Source organism: Pezoporus wallicus, unplaced genomic scaffold, assembly GCF_028554395.1.
Source record: "Pezoporus wallicus isolate ANWC-B61680 ecotype Strahan unplaced genomic scaffold, APGP_CSIRO_Pwel_v1 contig_3181, whole genome shotgun sequence".
NCBI lineage: Eukaryota > Metazoa > Chordata > Aves > Psittaciformes > Psittacidae > Pezoporus > Pezoporus wallicus.
Window position 1 is genome coordinate 3,568,513 of NW_026641700.1, and position 16,881 is coordinate 3,585,393.

General features: G+C 37.6%; 1 protein-coding gene across 1 annotated transcript in view; it reads right to left on the reverse strand.

Annotated features, from left to right (window-relative positions):
- Positions 1-16,881, reverse strand: part of LOC130607665 (ubiquitin-conjugating enzyme E2 E2) — a 210,456-nt gene that overhangs the window by 127,055 nt on the left and 66,520 nt on the right. The window lies entirely within an intron of this gene.

The window sequence follows — 16,881 nt, forward strand, 5'->3', positions numbered from 1 at the left end:
CTTGCAGAATATTTCAGTTGCTGTTTATTTGCTTGCCAACTCTCTTCTTAAAGACATCAAATAAAAAAACCCCAACCAAATCTGTGAGGATATAATTATTATCTAGGCTTCAAAAAGCAACCAGAGAAGTATTTGAAAATGTTTTTCATAGGAAACATTACTGGAAGACAGTATGGCTTACAGTGTTCTAATATCACTGCATATGAAACACTTTAGGACATTTATCTTTACAACCAATCTGCAAGACAAGAAAACTCACTATTCCTATTTTACAATTAAAACATACCAAGATTAAACAACATGTCATGTTATAGAAGAATGTGGAACTGAAATGCTGTCTTCCAAATCACACATTAGCACTCACATCATACAAGCCCGATTGCTTCGTTTTCTAGATAAATAGCAAGCAGCCTAACCAAAGGAATATATTAGAAGGTTCAACTGCAGAAATCATCTCTCACACAGAATGTTTTTTGAGATTTTGCAATTCTTTAACTATATTTCCCCATCAACTCAACCGACCAGCAGGTTGAAGGAGGTGATCCTGCACCTCTACTCTGCTCTTGTGAGACCTCACCTGCAGTATTGTGTGCAGTTCTCGTGTCCTCAACATAAAAAGGACATGGAACTGTTGGAACAAGTCCAGAGGAGGGCCACAAGGATGATCAGGGGACTGGAGCACCTCCCATTTGAAGACAGGCTGAGAAAGTTGGGGCTGTTCAGCCTGGAGAAGAGAAGGCTGCGTGGAGACCTCATAGCAGCCTTCCAGATCTGAAGGGGGCCTATAGGGATGCTGGAGAGGGACTCCTCATTAGAGACTGTAGTGACAGGACAAGGGGTAATGGGTTAAAACTTAAACAGGGGAAGTTTAGACTGGATATAAGAAGGAAATTCTTTCCTGTGCGGGTGGTGAGGCACTGGAATGGGTTGCCCAGGGAGGTTGTGAATGCTCCATCCCTGGCAGCGTTCAAGGCCAGGTTGGGCGAGGCCTTGGGTGATATGGTTTAGTGTGAGGAGTCCCTGCTCAGGGCAGGGGGTTAGAACTAGATGATCTTAAGGTCCTTTCCAACCCTAATTATTCTATGATTCTATGATTCTATCCTCAGCAATTACCCAAACCTACAAACAAAGCCAACCAAAACTATCTCAACTATGAATTGATGTTACAAACTGACCACAAATACCTCAGAATGAGGATGTTAGTTTTTCCAAATGATTGAATTGGAAGTTCAACTTCAGAAGATGTCCTTTGCTTGTTCCCTGAAAAGTCATGCACTGTATGTAAATATTTGACTTGCTTACATCCAGTTTATCACTCATCTTTTTTTCTGTAAGAATAACCCATGTTGTTGATTACCACTCCCCCACTCACTTGTGTGAATCAAACAGGTCAAGTAATTTTATTTCTACCAGCTTATTGATTAAAATGTTACACAATACACAGTGAAGAACTGACTCCAACAAGATCCCAATAGAAAACGTGCCTTGTTTGCAGGGGCATTGACATCCCTTCGTTTGCCAATTTCTAATCCAGTTAGAATGCCAGATTGATTTTGTATCATTATTTTTAAATAAAAAATGATAGACAGTACCATGTCAAGCTTTAGAGAATTCTGTATGTCTTACAGTAACAATATTAACTTTCATCAGCCAAAGCTTTAATGTAATAAAGATGGATGTACAGATAAATGAATATTGATTGGCATGTGTTACGCCTCTCTCCTTTACTTCTGTATCAGTAGACACCTGCATCAGCCTTTCCATTACTTCAACTAGGAATGATGTCAAGGACAGAGTAGAATCGCATTAATAATTTTTCTTAATGTTAAATACCTGCTTACAGAGAAAAGTAATATATAGGACTTCAGCTAATTAAAAAGAGGGGGAAAAGACCTAAATAACAGCTTGTCGGACTACAGACTTCTGAATGTCAGCTTCTCATTCTAGTTTCAGCATTTCTCCAGGAACTTATGACACACCTCACAGAAGAAAGACAGGGAAAGACTTTGGTCATTGTTATCACATGCATTTTCCAAAATGGTGCAGGAAATTGTCTGAAGAGGGAGAAAGAAGAAATAGGCCAAGTAGAAGGGAAAGTGGGAGAACAACTTTTAAGTGCCCTCATCCCATGGAAGAAGAAACACCTCTAAGGCAAAGCCTCAGGAGTTTCGGTAGTATGACTGTTCCCCCCACCCATGAATTTGCAGAACTCTCCCATGGTATTAACATTAAAAGTTAATGAAACAACTTCAAACGACCAAAACTCATATGTGCAGTCACTCAGTTTAAGTGAATACAATGCATTTTCTTTTTCAACCTTGTTGATGCTCATTCCTCAATATTATTGTCCTGCCTTTATGAACATGGTTTCTAAACCAAGATTTGTGTAGGAAGCAACCCAAGGCAAGCACAATATATCTACACTGTATTTTAATTCTACGCATTCTGAGATGTACAATTCCCAGTTTTGCCTTGATTGCATCTAGGACATGGAAGAGAGGACACAGATGAAGGCTCTTGAACAACTCTGTAGAATAATAAAGTAACACTTTGCAGAAACTTCAGTCTCCCTTCAAATCAACCATGCATACAAAACACATATTATCTAGAAACTCCTCTACACAGGAAAAATAATTAGGCCTAGTCATGTTAAACACAAGATAAAGAGAATACAAGGATATGCTTATAAGGGAACGTGAGCAGATTGTTCTCTTTTATTTGGAGTCTTTTCATCCATGGAGTCTTACCATGGAAAACAGAGTATACTAGATGCAAAGCTATATTTGGCTAGATTTAGACTGGATGAATGAATCTAAAGCACCATTTCAGTCTAATTTAAAAAGCAGGTCAAAATGCTGCTTTCAGCTACCTATTAATATTGAAAGGATCTTCTGGTTATTACAGTTATACTCAAAAATGTCTTCAAAGCATTACAACTATACTAAATTGTATGTCTTGCTGAACAAAAAGAATGATGGCTATTTTTTTTTTAGACTTAAGAGTGCAAAAAGATCATTAATAACACTAGATATAAAAAGAACCAGCTTACCACTGCCTGATGTTTTCAACTACATGTATCTGAAAAAACTACTCAAGAGTAATGGGAAGGAAAGGTTTACATTAAAAATAAATTCTCACTGCTCGTCTTCCTTCCCTCCTACCCTGGTTGTCATTTATTTATTTTGTGAGCATCTTTTTCCTCCATACAGCAAGTCCTAATTATTAACCAAAGAGCAAAAATTCTGTAAACACTATTTAAAATTTTATGTTCTAATAAAAATAAAAACATCATTGAATTTAACCCTATATAATTAAAAAAGACTGCTTGTTTTTAAATTTGAGGGATCAGAGATCAATTAGAGGGAGCAGAGCTCAAAACAGGGAAAAACAAAAGTCAAATTTGAGCAAAATTCTCTCTCCCACGTTATGCCATCTATCCTGTACTATCTTGAGTTCCTGCTACTCAATTTCACTACATCCTTCTGCCATTGGTTCATAATTTATTTAGAGTGATGTTAAAACGGGTATAAAAAGCTGGAATACCTCCACAGTAGAGCTTAATACACACTTTGCTGCAAATGGTGTGAGGACTGACAGAAGACACTTTGTACTACAAGCTAGTATCAGACCTTGGTTTTGTGAAAAATGAAGAGAACTAAGTAGAATGGGTAAAGTTAAGCAGCTGACAAAGTTTTTGTAGGATTACAACCTTATTATGACATTAATGTGGTTTGCCTATTTCTAACAACTAGAGGGTTACTACAAGTTCAGTTTTGATTTTCTCCAGATTAGATCTGCTGTAATGTGATGTCCATGATGTTCCTCTTAATCATTCCATAAACATGAGATTTTTTATTTTTTAGAAGGAATTTAGCATTATTTCAGCTAATTATTGCCATTAGCTAATCAAATCGGAAATTCCCAGGCTATTTACCAGTAAGACTGTAAGTGGATTGCTTTATAGAGAAAAACTGACAACCATTCTATATTCATATAATACTACTGTAAGTTCCTGTTTGATAACAGCAATAGTCTCCTTTGTTCAATTTACAACTAATCAACAGCAACCATTTAATATTTTGAAGAATTCTATTAAGAAAACGCCATTGTGTGGAGGATGTTAAAGCCTATCTGTTCACAAATTAATGCTTTGCTTCAGAATTAAATATCAAGAGTTGTCCTCCAAAAAGGACAGATCTGATGGGGAGGCAGAGGGGAGTATAGTACAGCCCGTATGCTCTAGGACATTTCCCCATCTGTATCATAGATGCACCCACCCCTGTCCAACCCCAAACTCTCAAAGTCTGGAGAAAACCAAAAGGCTGAATTAAGTCCCTGCCCATGGCAGGCAGGTTGGAACTAGATGATCTTAAGGTCCTTTCAAACCCTAACTATTCTATGATTCGATGAAGTGACTTTGAACTTTTGCTTTATACATTTCCGCTAAAACCTCACCTATTTCTACTCTAAAGAAAATTATTAATTTTTGCATAAATTGTTCTGCCTATTCATAAAAATAAAGTCATAAAAAATGAGCCATACCAAAATTAGTACAAACCTGAAATCAGTATTTTACTGGCAAATATAGGAAGAAAGGCTAATCCAGATATGGTTTTATGTACCTCTGGTTTGCCTGGGAAAACTCTGAGATGCCCAAGTAGTCCTGGAGTTCTTATATGAAACTGAAGTGTGACTAACTACAACTTAAAGCAAACAACTCCTTTTTTTTTTCATTTGAAAGAAAAATGTTACAGCTTTAATTCAATATTGTAAATCTTTCAACCTCTTTTTGTACTAAGTAGTCTTCTCTGATTTGATTGCTAAAAAATTAAACTAATTTTTTTCCCCAGGTTGAGTCTGGTTTGCCTGTTATAGTAACTGGTGAGTGATCTCCCTGTCCTTATCTGGACCCATGAGGCTTTTGTTATATTTTCTCTCCCCTGTCCAGTAGAGGAGGAGAATGATAAAGCGGTTTAGTGGGAACCTGGCTTCAAGTCAGGGTCCACCTACTACAGACTGTTTATACGTTGCTATGCGTAGTGATAATTTTCAATATATCATCACAGCAAACACACACAAAAAAGATTTTCTTCATATATATGAACTGACAAAACACTAAAACATTAAATACATTATCTGAAGGAAGTTACTACTTAAGCATTAAGCTAATGAGACAGTCAAAATACTGGAAAATTATAATCTCATCACAAATCAGATCACAATTTATCTCAGCTAATTAGCAGCAAAAAAGCAGTAATAAATTACTTGTATTTCTTGTTGTCCACTAAATCAGCTTTCAACATATTCTAAACAGCTCTAAATATAGTGAGAGCAGAAACCACTGCTCTCACTACTAAAGAGTTGCTAAAATCCCAAATTACTAGTGTTTTAAAGTGTTTAGTCTTGGAAAGCTCTACAGAAAATAAAAGGGTATTTTCCTGGGGGGGGGGGGGGGGGGGAGGGTAGTAATGGATGTTTTCAGAACATACGGTAGCAGCATTTATCTGACAGACCTAAAATATGTACTGGTATCTAGTAACTAAAGGCTAAAAGACACTGTAGATAACACTTCCCAAGCACTTTGAGCTCAAACTCAAGTGCAGTTTCCCAGGGAAGAATGAAAATTCACTCAAAGTTCAGGTTGAGGATAAAGCTGGTAGCTCTGCTGTTCTCAGAGCAGCACTGTGCGTCTCCTATCTCCCCAAATAAGGAATTCTCAAACCAAATTATGACTAAACTTCTGCTCAGTCAACATTTGCATATAACCCAGGGGGTTCATTTTTACCAGTTGTCCTGTGTAAGCATTTGTTTCACTGCATGGCTGCAGATTGGTGCAATAACCTGATTGTATCCTTGTAATTCCATAATACTAGTTTTCAGACTTCCATTCTTACGTACTTCTTTTTACATCATAGTACAGGAAATGAGGCAGTAGTCTCTCGAGAGTTAAAAAAAACAGTGCAGAAGGACTGTTGCCTTCTGTGACATTCAACCACTGAAGAGCTGCACTGCTAGGGATGATGGCACTAAGCAACACCCTTTGGTGAATTTGAGGAAGGTGAATGAGTAACAGTTAATGCTGATCCTATTGCTGGGAAAAAAATTATCTATGAATTCTATTCAGACTCTACAGGGTAAACAAGCAGAGCAGTGACACATACTTCTTACACAGACAAAATACTACTTAGTTGAAGATGGCAATGTTCAGAAGAGGAACATTAGTGTTGAAAAGCTTAGCGAAAGTGGCTGCGATAGAGGAAGTGTGAGAGGAAACTTCTTCACCCTGCACCCATTTCACTTTTGCTGCTCAGCTTCACATCTTTTTTCACAGGAGTGCCTGCCACATGAGATGCACTAACAAGGGGAAAGTCCCTAAGTTGAGACGATCCCTGCATCAGGACACAGGTGAAATAGGAACAAAGATGATGAGTATTACTTTTCAGCAAAGCAAATGAAAACACTTTGCCAGGTTTAATCTGAGCACTGACACACTTTCTAATGCATGCATGCTTCCCCCCACCATTGCTTCCTATGCAGACTGCCACCCCCCTGACAACAATAAAGAATAAACCCAGAGAACTGCTCAGTTATCAATTCAAAGCTGCAACTGCCTCTTGAAATTAATTAAAATAGCCAGAATTGCCAACCTTCCGCTTGTTAGTTCTGTCTCTCTCCCCTGTGCCACAATCCTTCCTCAATTTGCTTTCTTTTCAGTCCCTTCTAGTCCAAGCATTCCTGAGTCTCCACAGTGAGGTTTTCTACTTTCCTTCTTGCCATTGAGCTGATATGCCCCAGAAGACACTATTTGCATCTGTAAACCAAAAAGATTCTTCAAAGAGTTAGCAGCGGATGGGGAATGAATGGCGGTTGGGGAACTCTGAGGAGGTGAGCGGTGCTGAAAGCAGAAAAGCAATTGAAATAGATGATTCAACAGCACAGGAGAAAATACTTATTTTAGGCTGTTAAGCTGTGCTGTAAAGGGCATGGTTGCCCCCTGCAAAGGAGCTCCCTGGGGAATGGTTCATTGTACTATCAGTGGGAAACATGTAGGCAAGGGAAGTATGAGCTCAGATGCAGAGACAATGAGCACAAGGCTCCTTCCAGAGTGACTCACCCAGCCTCTGGGACAGAGGAAACCGATCACTCCATAAATCAACATCTTTTGCTAACTATCCAAGTAGTGGCACTTGGCAGTGGGGAAAGCAGCTGTTCGCTCCCTCTAACAGCTCATGGGATGGTGCTGGGAAGTCGCAGTTAAATAGAGATTCTGGGGAGATGACATTTGGTGACAAGCCAAGAAGGAAGTAGTACAATGAGATACTTAAAGGAATTAACTTCCCTTTGCATAAATAATAGGGAATTGGATCAAAGCAGCATTCCAATAACACTAAGGTTCTGCTAGAGCAAAGGAAATGCTTTCAAACTTGGGCCACCAAACATTTTTCTTGTAAGTGACAGTTCATTTTGACATAATTTGTGTGCCGGTAATGCAGTTTTCTCATCCAAAGCCCAATCTAATATGTAATAAAAAGGAGAGAGATTTGGGAAATACTTGTTTTTTTACATAGTTATTAGATTATAGGTAATAGAATTGCATGCAAACTAATTGGGAGAAAAAACACAGTATGTATTCCTCAGCTGTATTACCTTAAAAAAAGTAGCTAAAAAAGCTAACCCATAAGAGTCACCAGGGAGAAGTCCCTTTTTCTGATGAGCGCTATTGTCATTTCCTGCTTTGAAAAGCTAAAGAGCTTCTACTCTTATGGAAGGCAAGTAACACACCAAAATAAATGATGCAACAAGTGTTATATTAGTTTCAGTATTAATTAATCAGGCCCAATGGTTTCAGAATAAGACTTTTTACTAGAAGTGGCTACTTCCACGACTTGTCTTACAGCCTAGCATTTATGGAAGTCTCTTCTGAATTTCTCTCACATCCCTCTAGCCCCAGAAGAACTGGGGGAAAAAATACAACTTTTATACTATTGCAATTATTTTTACTTAATAACTTTTAAAAAATATCAAGGATGTAACCTAAGTAACATAAAGTTTTTCAGTTATATTAACTAAACAAATCTGATGTAGATAGCTGAAAGAGCAAAGCTCACCCTGGATGATGAGAATCAGCCCAGGGCCTCTCTAGCTGATCTATCACCTCCAGCTGTGTGTAGACCATTGCAGCTCAGCTACATATGCACTAGCTCCCAAGGAGGGCCAGGACTGCTGATACCTTAAGTTCATTGCTCCCACAGCCATCAGGAGGACCCAGGGGCCAAGAGGAATTGTTTGACCCACTATGACCTCATTTCATAAGTGGGAGCCAAAGCAAAGGACAAGTGGGTTTCATACTACATCAAATGTTTTGAAACTCAGAAATCCTCTCTCCCCAAGATTCTTACCAAGGAGCCATAAAAATAAGAGAGAAAAAAAGGGGGAGGGGGAAGGAAAAGAGCATGAGGTTAGTTTGCCAGCAATGGTCATTCATCAAGAATTACATTCAGTCATTTCAGAAGTGAGTAAACATTCTGAAAACCATTTAATTGGTTTTGTGTTACAAAAAGGCAAAGAATGGCAGGCAAAAAAAGAGAGACAAGACTCTTACTTCCCCTCCTCACCTCACTCCTTCCTTCCTAATCCCTCCTTTCCCCTCCCCTCTCTCCCAGGACTCAAAATTTCCTTCAAAGAAATGAGATACTCTATCAAAACCAGCCAATGCTCCTTTGGAAACAGAAGCCTGTGGCTAATGAACCCAAGCCATTTTGTTTCAAATAGCCATATCTAACAGATCAATAAACAACTGCTACCGATGTTCCATCCCTGAAACAAAGAGAATACTCCTAATATGATTACTAAAATATATTTTTTATTCTTTTTGCATAAAAAACTTTGTAAGAAAGCCTTGTTTGAGAAATAGCACTGATACCATCATTGAGATATCTTTCTTAGTCTGGGAAAGGTATTTCTTCAGCTTCAGCAGTCTGGGAAAACTCTAGCACATAGTAAGCACAAGCTGAAAATGGAAAAATAACCCTGAAACAAACAATCTCACTTTTAGCCTTTCAGACATTCTCAGTGCTCAAATTTCTCCTACCAAGAGTAGACCAGCCTTGAGAGGATGAGCAGCAGTGTCTGAAACCATGGAAACTGTAGTTTGCCTGTTTTTCTTAAGAGTTGGGCAAGAGGCCCTGTCTGAAATGTAGTTTCCACAAGATTTTGCAATTAGAGAAATCAAGTATGAATGCAGCAAGTTAGGGAACAAAAATAAACAGCACTTCATACTTCATCCTAAGAGTCCTGAGTTATTATGAAAGCTTTTTCAGAACCACCCTTTGAGACTAAAATTACTGGGTTATCATCTGATTTTCTGACCAAGAGTGTTGGCAATTTAAATGAAAAGCATGATAAAGAGCTGTACCAGTGTGGCACAGGTACTCCACAAGACATAATTTGTATACCTTCTTTTTTTTTTTTTGTATTTGATGTCTTATTTGAAATAAAATTTTCACTGACAGATTATAAAAGCAAGAATCCAGTTCTGCAATTTGCCTGAACAAAGACACATGCAGACTGAGGGAAAAGAGGAGCTATGGACAAAGCCTTTCTAGATTCTTCATTAATGTTGACTATAATTTTCCCTTGCCACCCATGAAGAAACTAGGGGGGGGGGGAGTGACAGGGGTGGCTTGTGTGAGAAGCTGCTAGAAGCTTCCCTTGTGTCTGATGGAGCCAGTGACAGCCAGCTTCAAGACAGACCCACCAGTGGCCAAGGCCAAGCACATCAGCAATGGTGGTAACTACCCCTCTATTCCCCCATGGATATGTGCCACACAAGAAGGTATCTGTTCCCATTAGTTACCTCCAAGACCAAGTATCGTGCCTTGCATTTCCAATACCATAGAAGGTCTTATATGAATAACTTTTAGTAATCCTTAAGTAAATATGTAGCAAAAGTGGGAAAATAATTTATTTGTGGTTTATGAGTATGAAGATATTGCTTCATAAAGACAAAAGCCTAAAGAACAAAGCTGGCATTTTGCTGAAAACAAATGAATAAAGAAGACTTTTTAAGAAGCTCTGCATGAGCAGGATTATAAGCATTACAAATTTGAAGGCTTACTTTGAATCATGGTAAAGTGCAACAGAAAGCAGATCTATTGAAGGGAAAACAGTGCACAAGCCAAACAAAAACATAAGCATCACACTTATTTCTAAGAATATTTATTTTCATAACAAATGCAGGGCAGTTGTGCTTATCTGTGAAACTCCTTCTGTGTAACTTAAAAATTTTGCAAAAGGTACTTTTGCAGCAGAGCTGGATCAAGGAATTCTTGGATTCTGTAACTTGCTCCTTAGAGAGGTGCAGCTTATCCCTGCTGGAACAGGGGCAGCAGCCATGAAATCTTAGCCCCACTTGTCAAGTAGAAACATAGTGGAAACATACTCAATTGAAGACTAGGAAAAAAAGGTTTGAAGTTACATATGAGAAATGGAGCTTCAGACCACAGCAAGTGAATGCAGCAATGGACACAGGAGCTCCCCTCCTCCAATAGAATCATAAAATGGTTTGAGTTGGAAAGGATCTTAAGATCATCTAGTTCCAACCCCCCTGCCATGGGCAGGGACACCTCACACTAAACCATGTCACCCAAGGCTCTGTCCACCCTGGCCTTGAATGGTGCCAGGGATGGAGCATTCACAACCTCCCTGGGCAACCCATTCCAGTGCCTCACCACCCTAACAGGAAAGAATTTCCTTCTTACATCTAACCTGAACTTCCCTTTATAAATTTGAACCCCCTGTCCTATCACTCCAGTCCCTGATGAAGAGTCTCTCTCTGGCATCCTTACAGGCCCCCTTCAGATACTGGAAGGCTGCTATGAGGTCTCCACGCAGCCTTCTCTTCTCCAGGCTGAACAGCTCCAACCTTCTAAGCCTGTCTTCATACGGGAGGTGCTCCAGCCCCCTTATAGAATCATAGAATAGTTAGGGTTAGAAAGGACCTTAAGATCATCTAGTTCCAACCCCCCTGCCATGGGCAGGGACACCTCACAGTAAACCATGTCACCCAAGGCTCTGTCCAACCTTGCCTTGAACACTGCCAGGGATGGGGTTGTCATCATCATGGCCTCCTCTGGACTTGCTCCAACAATGATACAAGACATTTCTTTTTGTATATACACATTTTAGACTCAGCTTCATAGACTGGTCTGTTGGAAAAAATAGGCTGCAATTCAGTGAAGATACAGGATAAGATCCACATTTCACTTACATCCCATAGCTGACCAAATTTTAGGTGCAAAATTTTGGAGTTTTCACTTTTACTCTCTAAAACAGACATGGTGAAGAACATGCCTGGCTTCTCTTTTAAATAAAAAAACATTTTCAGGAGGAAAACCATTCACAGAGTCAAAGTATCAGGAAAGATACAGGAACAATGAGAGAGACATGCATGCAAAAACACTGACCTACTTCCTATTATAGCTTTCCTCATAGCTGAAGAACACACAGTGCTTCTTTAGTGAAACTGAAATGCTGTGGCATATGCTTCTGTAGACAAATAAAATGCTGACAGGCAATGCAGTAAAACTGAGCCACGCCACTTTTTCTTCCCGTGAAAGCCCTTTAAACATCAGTATTACATTATTCACTTGGATAATGACTGAATACTTTATAAATGGGACAGAAAGTCAATTATTCTACGCATTCACCATCACAAGCAAGAGTGCAAGATCAATGTTCCTATAACCTATTTTATAAATACTTTAACAAAAAAGAAACAAGAGAATTGAGTTCATAGTTTCTTAACACTTTCCAGAGCCGCTAATGTATGTACTGTAACTCACAAAGGCTATTTATAGAGGCAAGCTTCTGCACAGCATTCTTAGAAAAGCGTTTTTATTAACCCTCAGATACCGTGTTTGTAGAAGCCCTGAGGATGTGTTACAATTAATAATTGGTGTGAAATCTGAATTTCAACAGTGTTTTTTATTACCCAGACATAAAATGCCAGTTGACACTTCGTGATTAAGATGAAACACTGAGTATTATTTGATTAAAATCAACAAAAGAGCAATAAAAGCTACCAGTCCTAAATACCCCAGTGTTAAACACAACACGTCTCCTAGTCACTGGGATGTGCAGCAGGCATACTTGTTGAGAAACCTGCACAGCATGTCTATGACTTGCAAACATGCAAATTTAAAAGATCAGGATTTATTTAGCAGCAAAGTAAGATACGTTTAATATTAAATACCTTTTTTTCTTCAGCTGTTTGGAAAGGAGCACAATTGCTGGAATTCATTGCCTTAATTTTCATTTGCAAAAATAAAATGATTGAGGTATTTCTTTGTAAAGCAGAGCATACTTTAGTTGCGCTATGAAAAATAACACAAATTCTATGGAGAGCCATTTGTTGGTTTATCCTAACTATTACAGTAAAACACATTTATTGTTTTGCTGCCTATATACGAGACATTAAATCTACTTACAGTTGCTAAATTTAGGGTTATCCCTAGATGGGTGTATTAAGCCTGAAAATGAAACAATTCCAGAATAGACTACCAAATGTCTTTAAATAACTGAAATCTATACTCATTAAATATTATGCTGTTCCAATGGATAATTAATCTATTTAAAGGAAATTAATTAATAAAAGATATGCATAATGTTTAGGGATGCAACTATTATATCTCATTAAAGAGACCTTACCAACAGTTTCTTTCTGCAAATTCACACCAGTCTTTTACAGTTAGAGCATAGTTAAATGTATTTGTATAGAAACACACAAGAGGGAGGTTTTTTGTTAGCCTTTTAAAAATATTTTGTGCCAAATATTTTTGCTATATACTTAACTATAACTGGAAATGCTTTTAAGCAATTTCCTCTCAGTGCACTGTCTAAAAATACTGTATAGTACAGTAAAAATACTACCTAAATAATATGGAATATTTAGGAAATTTGGGTAAATATTTTAACAGTTTATAAAAATCTGCAATATTTTTTTGCTTTACCTGGCTAAACCTGCACTTAGTCTTGTATATTCAAAAACTAAAGACAGCACTGAATTCCAACAAACATTCTTAACAAAGGCAGATGAACAAATGCTTTTGAAACAGCTTAAGTAATAAAAAATACTAAAAGAATGTTTATGCAAAAAATTAATTAAAATGTTAATTGTATTCTTGACTATGATAGATATTCTAACAATTACTGAAAGATATTCCCACAATTCTAGGCATGGTATATTTTCTCTAGTATGAACGCTCCTGTCTAACAGTAGGCTATATACAAGTTTCCTTTGCATAGGTTACCAGAAGCTATAGGAGGGGATTATTGATAGATTACCTTTCTCACATGGAAGCAAAAGTAGACCCAATTATGAATATCTGTCACAAGAGCATATGAAATCCCAGATTGAATTAGTAATTCTATGCTCAGATAGCAATAATTAAAAGTGAGAATTTGCGGAACCTACTGCTTGATCAGAACAGGTAATGAATTATAATTAGGGAAGTATACTTAAAAAGCATTGGTGACAACGACCAGGTAATTGGTAGTTACTCTCAGAGCCTAATTAATAATTTGAACTTCAGTCATGTCTGCTTCAGTATTCGCTAGCTGCAAACATTACATGATAAGGTTTGGGAAAGAGGAGCAGGCAGTTTGCACCTGTAAAATCTAGCCCCCGCTGAGACCGTGCTGACACATGCTGGAGCAAGTCCCATTTTGCACACTGGGGGTTAGTTCAGAATAAATAGCCCTGGCTTAGATGGCTACAAACATGCAAACTGAATCCCCAAACCAGGGAGGCCCAGGTATACTGTTGATGCATTTGTTACAATACAGTGGTATTTTGAAAACGTGCAACTAAAATATCTATATAAAAGGAAGGCAGAGTCTGCTTTAGAAATTCAGTGTAGTTGTATGAATCAAGAGGTAGCAGAAGCAGACAATTCAGCCCTTTTTACATTCAAAAGAATGTAAGAAAGTGAAAATATAATCTGTTCAGGAAATATTTAGTGTAGTTTAGTTTTAAAAACGCCCACAGGGAAACTGATGATAAAAAGCAAGAACAAGTTATAATTGAGTAGATGCAGATTTCAGAAGAGAAACAGATTCACTATGTGCAAATATTGTAGGTGGTTGTCGTTTGGTATTTAGGAAATGTGCTTTTTTAGGTTTTGCATTCCAAATGTTTTACGTGTTTGGTTGTTTTTTTTTCAACTAGTCAGTGTATTTGATGTAACAACTTAATATCTTCTTGTTGCTTTATAGCTAACAAATAACAACACAGTGTTTTGGGGCAAACACACATGGGCACATGATAGTATGATTCATTTGAGGACCAGAGAATAACTCAGAATCATTGGTATCTGCAACTACTCTGGTGGCCCTCATGGGTTTGGAAGCCACGCAGGAAAATTTAAAGTTGGAGGAGCCCTTCAGCATCATGCTGCAAAAGAACTATAATTTCTATAACAAAATCAGTCAGACGCCAATTCAAAGTGGAGTAATTCCAATCCAAACTGAGTAAAGGAGTCAAGCTGGTGATGCAATTTGCAATGGCCAGAACGGAATTTATATATTTGAACAGAAAAGATGTTTTCACACCATGTGTTTTCTTTTTGTTATGAAATATTATTTATTTAGTTTTTAGCAGCACTTAACTTGGACTTGACCCCAGTCAGAAATTGAGAAGGAAAAAAAAAAGAAATCTATATTTATCCATTCACTTTTAAAGGGTAGATATTGCTGATTCTACAACTACCATAGTCAATGTTATAATGACTATAAATCTATAAATAGTCTGACCATTATTATTGTGTCAAAGGAAACTTAACAGCAATAGTAGCCATGAATCCGGGAATAAAGTAAGATTCTTAACTTTTATACTTGAATTCTATTTTTATACACCTGGCTGGAAGTACTGTAACTATGCTATAATCTTTGCCACCCTGTCTGGTGAAAGCACCTCTCTCCGAATTCTTATATCAGGAGATAAGATGGTGTCGAACAGAATCCTACATTACATCAGCTGAAAACTCCACTTTTACAGCTTCTTGCTTTTATGGAGAAGTAGTGAGAGCTTCGTAAACAAGCTTTAAATGTTAAGCATCAGCATCCAAAAATAAAAGCTCATCTATTCAGAAACAACCACCAAAATAAGCTTTTAAAAGAAAAATCATTTAAGGGTTTATTTTTAAACAGTTATTTTTAAAGTGATCAGCCCTGACATCAGAACATTCTTCTGTCATCATAAGAAAAGGGAGTTTAATTCTGAGGGCTCAAGCTGCTTGCTTTACTTTTCATTCCATAGTTCTTCCTATTCCAAACTTAGCAAAAGCTACCAGAGTGTAACTGCTGAGCTGTAACTGACTTAAACATCTAGAGAAAATAACAATTAAAAGGTACAAAGGGCTCCCTGCTGCACAAATACATTAAAGTAAGTATAAACGCTGAATAAATGAATTTCTAACAAATTCACTCTTTGAAAAGAACTCTTTCATTCTGTATACACAAGCATCACAGACTGTTTATGAAAACAACTGTTTTGAAAAGTAAATAAGACACTTGCAAAGTGTGTTGTGTCCTACTTCTGTGGCTAATCTAGTAGCTGATAATTCACTTCCATACTTTGTGGTTTCACCCTTATAGCTCAAGTATTATAGTGGGTGGATTGAAGGGTCACCTTCAGGGAGATGCTGTATTCCAATAACTTATTTCAATGTTCATAATATCCCAAGTGGAAATACTGATGGACAATAGAATGTGATGACATATGTCAACCATGGGAGGGAAGTTTAATAAAGCAGGACATGCTGTAAGGAAATCTGGCTTCAACTTCTGGCTCTGATACAGCTTTTCTTTATGTGACAAATAACTTCATCAGCCTAAATTGCTTTTCCCACAATTTAAATGGGCTACTATTTGTTTACTTTTCCAGATACTGTAAGAATTAATTTATTCATAGTTGGGAAAGCATTTCAAATTCATAAATGGGAACATCTACCAGACCTTTGAATAAAGTTGCCCTGTAGCCTGGGAATACTTCTTGTCAACAGCAAGCAGTCAGGCTCAGATATGTTTACTGCAATTTGAAACCCCTTTCATGGAACTTCTGCCACAACTATTAACAGAAAATCTTTATTCCTGGCACGCTGGCATTAGTCTGAGTTACACCGTCTTATATGTGAACACACAAGAACAGTAACCAAATTCAATTTACTGCACTGCAACCGAGTTAAATTTATTGCACCTTCGTGGTCATTAGCACAATATAACAGTGTTTTTTTTTAACATCTGAATAGTTTCTCATTCTACTACCTATCCCTACTTGACTCCTACAGTCCCAGAGCTCCTTTTTCACCTGCTTGGTAAAGACTCAAGGCTCAGGTATAACTGCCCCAACTTGTGGTACCCACCATCCCTAACGTTCTGAAAATAAGCTATGAGTAGCAAAATGTAAAAATAGAAAAATGTAAAAATAAAATAATGTAAGATAAAATTGATCAAAGCTAAAGAGATTAAGGAAAAAATACATAAAGATATATTTGTGGCACATTGTGGAAACAGAACTTGAGAACTCTCCTGAATCATAGTCAGAGAAAACCAGTTCACTGAGGATGGAATAGACAACAAATGTTCCCTACATGCACATCCCATCAAGCAAAAGGAAGATGGATTTGCTCATTAAATCATAAATAAGTTATCAGTAAGTGAGCTCTCAAGAAAACACAAATTAAAATGATGACCTTTGAAACTCTGAATACACTCAGTTTAACAGCTGCTAAAGAGTAGGAAACATACAAAGAGGCTTAATGTCAAGTGGGCAAAATTACAATACCTAACAGTATGAATGGCTGAACCATTCTCCTGATATCA